Raw genomic sequence first — 8084 nt, 5'->3', positions numbered from 1 at the left:
ATGTAATAGCAAGAATATAAAGTTCACTAAAAGTTAAAAAAAAGTTCTACCAAACACCGTTTTGTTGTTCTTTTTCACACAGGTAACATTAAAGATAGTAATCACTTAGTTTTTTTAGGATCTTCATTATTTTTTCCAACTTCGATTTAAATGTAATTCATATTATAATTTTTATTGTTCATTATTTCCACTCAGACTTTCCAATACATTTGTTGGGTTTTTCAAGAATCCTGTTGAAAATATGTGACCCCTCGAAAAAAATTTAGAATTTATTCAAGCACTTGTAGTATTGCCAGTCTGCAAATTCGTGTTATGTCGCCGTTACGTAATGGAAGATCGTTTATGTCTGATTTAAGTCGACTGGGTTATCGCCGGTTTACAAACGGCAATAAACATCTGCTTACGGCTTACGGCCTTACGGCAACTATCTGACACCTGAATGAATGAATACGTTCAGGTAGACGTAAGTTGCATGCGATCATTCCGAGAATGCCCCGTTGTAAAGAGACGTTACAAGATAACAGTCATGTTTTGGTTCATTCATCAAAAGGTGAAACATTATTCTTGCCTTCTTCTCCGTGAATTACAATTTTCTGTGGAGGCGTTCCAAGAATTGGATCACTGAGAATTCTGCTGCAATGTGTGCAGTAAAATATTGCTTTCACTTTCAGATCATGCAACCAAGAGATTAGCGAGGAAGATCAAGTTTTCACCTCCCAAAACCTGAAAAAATTAAAATTAGTGACGAAGAACTTTTTACCCGATTCGATACGTTATGAATTTTTGAAGGTAATTGACATGAAATGAACATACGTTGTGAAGTCAACATATTTTTCTCAAAAAAAAACATCTGTTTATGTAACTTGTCATATTCAATGAGATACCTATCGAAAAAAAGAAATTTATAGGGTACTTATTTTGACATTTTTGAGACCTAAATTTGTTCCCGTCTTGAAAATTTCGCAGTTTTTTCGCATAAAACAAAATGACGTATATTCATTATTTAAGTAATATTGTCACATAATACGCTTACAGGAAAATTTCAGTAACTTACGAAAAAGGTAGAAAATTAATAACTTCAATTGATATCCTTGGGAAATTTGTGTAGTTGAGGCAGATTCAAACAGGTAGGAACAATTACTTTCGAATATATGAACATTGAATCAATCGAAAATTATTTTTTCATATTCAGTTACTTCATACATATTCGTAATAATATTGAAACAGACATCATTTACAAGAATGCTACACAACGTAATATATGAAAAAGTATCGAAATAAATTTTCATTTATACAGAAATCAATCAATAACCAAAAGTACTTTGAAGTAAACACTCATCCTCTACCCCATTTTAGTATATTTTGAATAACTTTTCGTAATCTGCAATTACTAATAATTTTTTGGCATAAGATTGCATCATATTCTCTCATCATTTCTCTCAAAACCTCATACACACACTCTGAATCCTTATGTTAGAGAGAACGCACCTTCCATACTAGAAATACTAGTTTTGATATATTTCATGTACTCATTCTTTTTCAAATATTCCAGTAACCATCTCGTATTTGATTAACATTAGATTACACTGTTCATGAAAGAGGTGTTGCTAATATTCTTCAACCCATTGAGCCCAAGGGTTTTCACTAAAGAATGTATCACTGATCTAATTGTGTTGTAACTGTTGCTGATACGTTCGCCACTGCTGTTTCCTTTCTAGTAATCACGGATGCGATGATTCCCCCCATTATTGGACCGACGAAATGAGGAATTTGAAGTTAAATTGTTTGAAACTAAATCAGATAGATTTATGGTAGTCTTTTTGAGTTTGTGAGAGAATGATAATTCCAGAACTTGTTCATTTTTCTCTGCATCTTCTGGAAAAATCGGGGTATGGTCAATCAGTTTACTCCATTTTGCGCTGTTCATAGGAAATTTTGATTTGATTCGTGGGTTCAGGAATATTTCATATGATTTTTGAGTAGACGGAAGAGTACCCAATATCACCCCTTTGGATGTCGACACTAATTCTTTTAATTGAAAATGAATAGGTGCGGTTGTCATCGGTAAAGTTCGTCATTCTTCTACAAACTTCTTTCAACAATTCAGAAGCGTGAGATCCAAAAACACCAAAGGTTCAGAGTGCAACAGGAAAGAAACTGTAGGAACACAGCAAAGTGGAATATTTCCGAAATTTTTATTTTTCTGCAATCATAGCAGCCGCACCACTGAAATTTGACGTTGCAGCAAGGGGTGCAACTGCAACTGTGTCTACGCAGGGGAAATCCCAAACCAGAGATCCCGAATTTCCAAGGAATTAGACTCATCCCGTCTGGATGCTTTCCACCACACCATTGGGTTCAAGAACTGAAAGAACATCTGCAGTGGCTAGAGCTGTTTTTATAAGATCATTAACGGAATGATGTCTTGAAAATCTGCCAGAACTAAATTAACAACTCAAGCCATGACATAACGGCGACATAAAACGAATTTGCACAGTTGCAATACTACGAGTGTTTGAATAAGTTCCAATTTTTTTTTCGAGGGGTCTCTTCGCATTATTTTTAAATAACCGTTTGGTTGATTTATCCGTACAGTTCTTGGAAGATGTATGTCCACTATGGAGGCCATTTTCTTCTACAGTGGAACCACATTTATGACTAACACAATTTGAAGAACCTGACCGAAGACCTATCGAAATTCTAAAAGATGCATAATCTACGAGGGTACCCAAAGAAGCCACGGAAAAGGCATTTAGCCAGGCACCAGATTCTTTGGGCATAACAGCTTTGAGTCTAGCCATTTGAATATCGGAAGGTTCAGCTGACTCAAGAATTTGATTATGAACCAAATTAATCATTGGATGATCCCAGGCTTTCTGACACTTTTTATTTTCGAGAAGGGTATTTTCCGTTTGAGATAATAATTTATTTACACCATCCAAGTAATATTCCAGGTAAATATTTGGAAAGAATCGAGTTGATAAAACGACTGTTATAACAGGAAAGAAAAGCTGGCAGTGAGAGGGATGAGGCTAATCGGATACCTAAACCGCCAGTGTTAACTGGGAGAGTAGCTTGACTCCAAGTGATATCTTCGAATTCATTAGTGGTAATTTCTTGTAAAGATTGGCGTAAGGTGGAATCGAATTCCTGTAACTCCTTTTGACACATTCAAGTTGGACTGCATCTCAAAGTATATAATAATTTGGGGATTGCCAAAGAGTATTTTGAGAGAAAATATGCTATATGGGACAAAAGACTATTGAGACGAGATGACAATAGAATTAGAGACTCTGTTTTCTGTGTAAGGCAACGTGATAAATACTCTACAGAGAGAGGAGTTTGTATAGAGGAATTCTATCATTGATAGCTTTGGTGAACTTGCACCAGATCTTAATTCAATAATCAGACCCAGTGCACAGGTGACAATGGAAGGAGAAAACGTTGTCGACTCAGATTTATGAATTTTTGAGGACTGGATTCTCAAACCTTTTGTAGTTTTGAATTTCTTATTGCAAAACTTCCAAAACGTATTATTTATACTTGCATCGTGTTCAGTTGTAGATGATAGTTCCTTTGTGAAGGGTTCTTTTGTTTGGTGTGGTTTCTTGATCTGCACATCATGACTGCTAGATAAAGGATACTTTTCGTTTCTGAGATTTCTATGCCATGCTAATCTTCTATGTATCGTTCCAATTTTAGTATATGTACCGCCGAAGCGAGTACTTATCAGCCATCCTTTTTTAGTCAAAATGATCAGTTTTCCATAACTCTGAGCATGCATTTTGGAGTAATATATCTTTCATAAAATGTTTCAAAGATCGTTTGAACTGGTTTATTGTTGATTTGTGATGGAGTACTTGATGAAAACCCATAACGTATTCAAGTAAACTTCATCGTGAGATTTTCAGTGGACCGTTTACAAAACCGCAACCCGTGTTAACTACGCCTGAGAGGGCTATTGTATAGTGAACCATTTGTTGCGGTTTTGTAAACTAACTGTTCATTTCAATAAAGTATTACTAAAATTATTGTTGATGGTTTTCTTATACTTTTGAGCTTCATACAGACATAAAACATTCCGCAAAAGTAGAACAACGAATCGAAGAGCAAATAGAACGGCAAATAGCTATTTTTTCTTCCAACGATCTAAACAACACGATCTTAATATTTCTTGTTAGTTCAGGATAAAAAAATTAACAAATTTTGGAAAACTTCCTCCCAGGTTCTTGAGTTCTTGATTTTATTAAAGAGTTGTGGATGTTTCGGATTCCAATTTTTTTCACAGATATCATTTAGTTCATGAAAGTTTTCTTCATCTCCCAATTCAAATCAAATATATTATTTCAAAAAATTTCTACGGTTTAAGCATATACCAATGTTCTCTGGCCTCAGGGTCTAAAACAAAAGCTGTGTTTTATTCGCTTTATTATCAATCGTTCTCGACAGAAGACAAAGAACTTTCAAAACATTCGATGTAGTACCCATTATGGGTTTGATTGAATATGTAGAGGAAAAATATTGAATAAATTATATTAATAAACTATGATTAAACTATGATAAAACTATGATATAATTTATTCAATATTTTTCCTCTACATATTCAATCAAATAATGCCACTCCTCAAGTTGGTACCATTATTTTAACATGACACTTGACACATTCTGTCTCAAGTTGTCCTTCTTCATAAGATACTTTGACTGAACCACATGGCCTGAATCCAAAATGTATTTTCTTGGCTATAAGCCTATTTTGTTTTATATAATTTAAATATTACAATGTACAATTCACTTATCTTGATACTTCCTGTTGCCTGACAAGTAAGTAATCTCAAACAATTTTTCCAAATTTCTTAACCTTAAATTTTACAACTCCAATTTCACTAAATTCCCTTTTCAACCAGATCACTTACTTTCAGGTGAGCACTGATGATGACATAAGTCGAAAGCACTTTGCAAGAATTTTAATATATTATACACTTTAATACAAAACCTCTTCGATTCATTAATTCAAATAAGTGTATTCAGCTTTTCCAAATCCTTTCATTTAGCAGTGTTCAAAATGGTCATTTGTCATCGCGCCATAGCAAACTCAAATATTATCGGAATTCTAAAGTTATGTTTATGTAATTTGTCGAGGACACAAAGTTGAAATTTGTATTCAGCACCCAAAATACATATAGATTTCAGCTACCACTATAATTTTTGATTTGTCACACCTTCGGACTATTATGAGAATCAAGTGAATTGAAAACAACTTTATTCATTGTCTACATTCTCAAACTCTTAGTGTTTTCGTGAATTCAAACTTGAGTTCGTTCCGTCATCTACCGCATCGTTAGCGTTACTGATGCGGTAATTTATCAGAGAGACGGTGGTTTCTACAAAAATATATGAACCACTAAATCAGTGTCAATGTAATTGCTTCTTAAAAATTTCTTGTCACTTCGGAAAACTTTGGAATAATTGAAAAGATTTACGTTTTTCAAGCGATATGAAACTATACAGTATGCGTCAAATTGAGCTTCTATTAAATAAAAATTTTAGATAACAAATCTTTAAGATATCAATATTTTCCAATATCCAGGGGACTCAGAGAAAGATGTCATATCAAAGTTGGGTTTTTTGAATGGAATCAGATATCCAGATTTGAATGGAATCAAACCATAACCCCAATAAGTTTTGGTCATTCATTAACGAGTCAAAATATACGAACGGAATCGGACATAAAATGTTACATGAAGGCAAGCTACTCGATGATCCCTCAGATATTCTTGATGGTTTTTCAGATATCTTCAGTGGTTCTTATATAGTGTCAACATTAAGTGGCTATGTGAACACAAGCCTAGTAATCAAAAACTTTAGTATTGAAGATGTTTATCATACCCTAACAAAATTGAAGCCTGAATTTACTGCGGGACCTGATCATATTCCAGCATTCATCATTCAATATTGTGCATCAGCTCTGGTTGAACCACTAACAACTTTTATCAATATATCCCTGAAAACATCAACTGTACCATCAATATGGAAAATGTCGAAAGTCTGCTCAATTTTCAAAAAGGGAATAAAAGTGGGATAAAAAATTGCAGACCAATTTTTTCATATGCAACTTTTGTGAAGTTTTTGAGATGCTTCTTGAGAAGACAATCTATTGTTATGTTAGCAGCATTATTAGCCCCAATCAACACATTTTATGAAATGACATTCAACCATCACCAACCTTTTAACAATCACTCAATGTATTGCGGAGGGTATTGATTGTTAGTCTCAGACTGATGTCATCTACACTGATTTCTCTACAGCATTCGACATACTTGACCATAGTATCCTGATCAACCAGCTTTTGACTTTTGGGTTACCCAATGACTCAATTATTTTCATCAAATCGTATTTTTACAACCATAGGCAGTATGTCCAACTCAATGGTCTCAGGTCTATCGAATATGTAGCCACATCTGGTATACCACAATGGTCAAACCTAGGAACCCTACTTTTCAATATGTTCATCAATGATATCGAAGCTGAGATTGATGTCAATTTCCTTTTATACGCAGACGACTCGAAACCCTATCACAAAATAACATGTTCTAATGATTGCGAACGTGTCGCCCTGAATTTAAATCGTGTTGCTACATGGTGTCGGAAGAATCATCTATCTCTCCGCATATCCAAATGTAATATAAAGTCTCATTTACTGAAAACGATTCTGACATTACACACGTACGTCATAGACAATCACGTTCTGGAGCGTCCTGACACACTCACTGATCTAGGTGTTACTTTTGATTCAATAAACATATTGACACTACTCTGACAGCTGCTTATAGCATGTATAGATTCTCAGTCAGAAATACAAAATACTTCAAAAAAGCTTCAACATTGAAATTACTTTATTTCACTTTTGTTAGGTCTAGACTGGAATGTGCAACTCTTGTCTGGAGTCCCTACTATCAGGTATGGAACGCCGTTTTACTTTTTATTGTCACAAATATTCATTCCTCAATTTATTCAACTAACAATGTATTTGTTTGAATTTAATTGATTCATGCATTTGTTCGACACATTAAAAACGGTTGTTCCCAAAATTTGTTCTATTTTAAATGACACTTGATTTAAAATGTTACATGAATTAATTTGTTTGATGAAAAGTTGCGAACAGTTATAATATAGATTCATTGTTTGAAATTTTTGGAAGTAAATGTTCGTCATATATACTTTTTTTGTAACTATCGAATAATTTACTACAATTTCTGTGAAACATGAATAAAATGGTTTTTTGATAATTATAGTTACATAAATTAAAACGATTGTTGATAATTTTAATTCGGCACTAGCGTCGAACGGATTCTTGCAGAAACTGAATTTTTAAATCTGGCAACATGATAGTTTAGTGATAGTAACACAATATTCCGTCCGACCGCAGCGCCGAATAAAAATTATCAACAATCAATTTAATTCATGTATCACCTAAAAGCAACAATCAAAACAATTCATTTTTACAAAATACCAATAGAAAGTAAAACGGCGTGCCACGCCGTTTTACTTTTTTTAATATTCCTTTGAAATGATCTGAATTATTATGTTTGTTGAATTTCAGTGATACATGAATTAAATTGTTTGTTGATAATTTTTATTCGGCGCTGCAGTCGAACGGATTATTACCGTACTATGACCAATGACATACATATTATATGCAGTTATGTAGTTCCGCAAAAATACGCCCGACGTCAGCGCCGAATAAAAATTATCAACAAACAATTTGATTCATGTATCACTGAAATGCAACAAACAAATTAATTCAAATCTTTCCAAAGGAAAGATTTGAATTAATTTGAAATGAGCTGAATTATTTTATTTGGCGCCACTGTTGAACGGCGTGTTGTCGTACTATAAATGAACTAGCATGTTGCCATATGTAACAATTGAAGTTCTTGATAAATCCGCTCGATACCAGCGCCGAATTAAAATTATCAACAATCGTTTTAAATTTATCTTTCAAATACAAGAAACTTTTAAATCATCAAAAAATTTAATTTTTTGTCAGAAATTAGCTTTTTAAAAACCTGATGAAATAAAATGAT

The 8084-nt window shown here is 33.6% G+C and overlaps 1 pseudogene; it reads right to left on the bottom strand.

Moving 5' to 3' along the window:
- Positions 1-3631: 3631 nt before the first annotated feature.
- LOC111507034 (U6 spliceosomal RNA) lies at positions 3632-3726 on the bottom strand (annotated as a pseudogene).
- Positions 3727-8084: the final 4358 nt, after the last annotated feature.

Source organism: Leptinotarsa decemlineata, unplaced genomic scaffold (assembly GCF_025532065.1).
Source record: "Leptinotarsa decemlineata unplaced genomic scaffold, Ldec_3_MD MMD2_P_RNA_scaffold_6, whole genome shotgun sequence".
Classification (NCBI taxonomy): Eukaryota; Metazoa; Arthropoda; class Insecta; order Coleoptera; family Chrysomelidae; genus Leptinotarsa; species Leptinotarsa decemlineata.
Note: the sequence above shows the minus strand (reverse complement) of the source record. Positions and strands in the feature narration are given on the sequence as shown.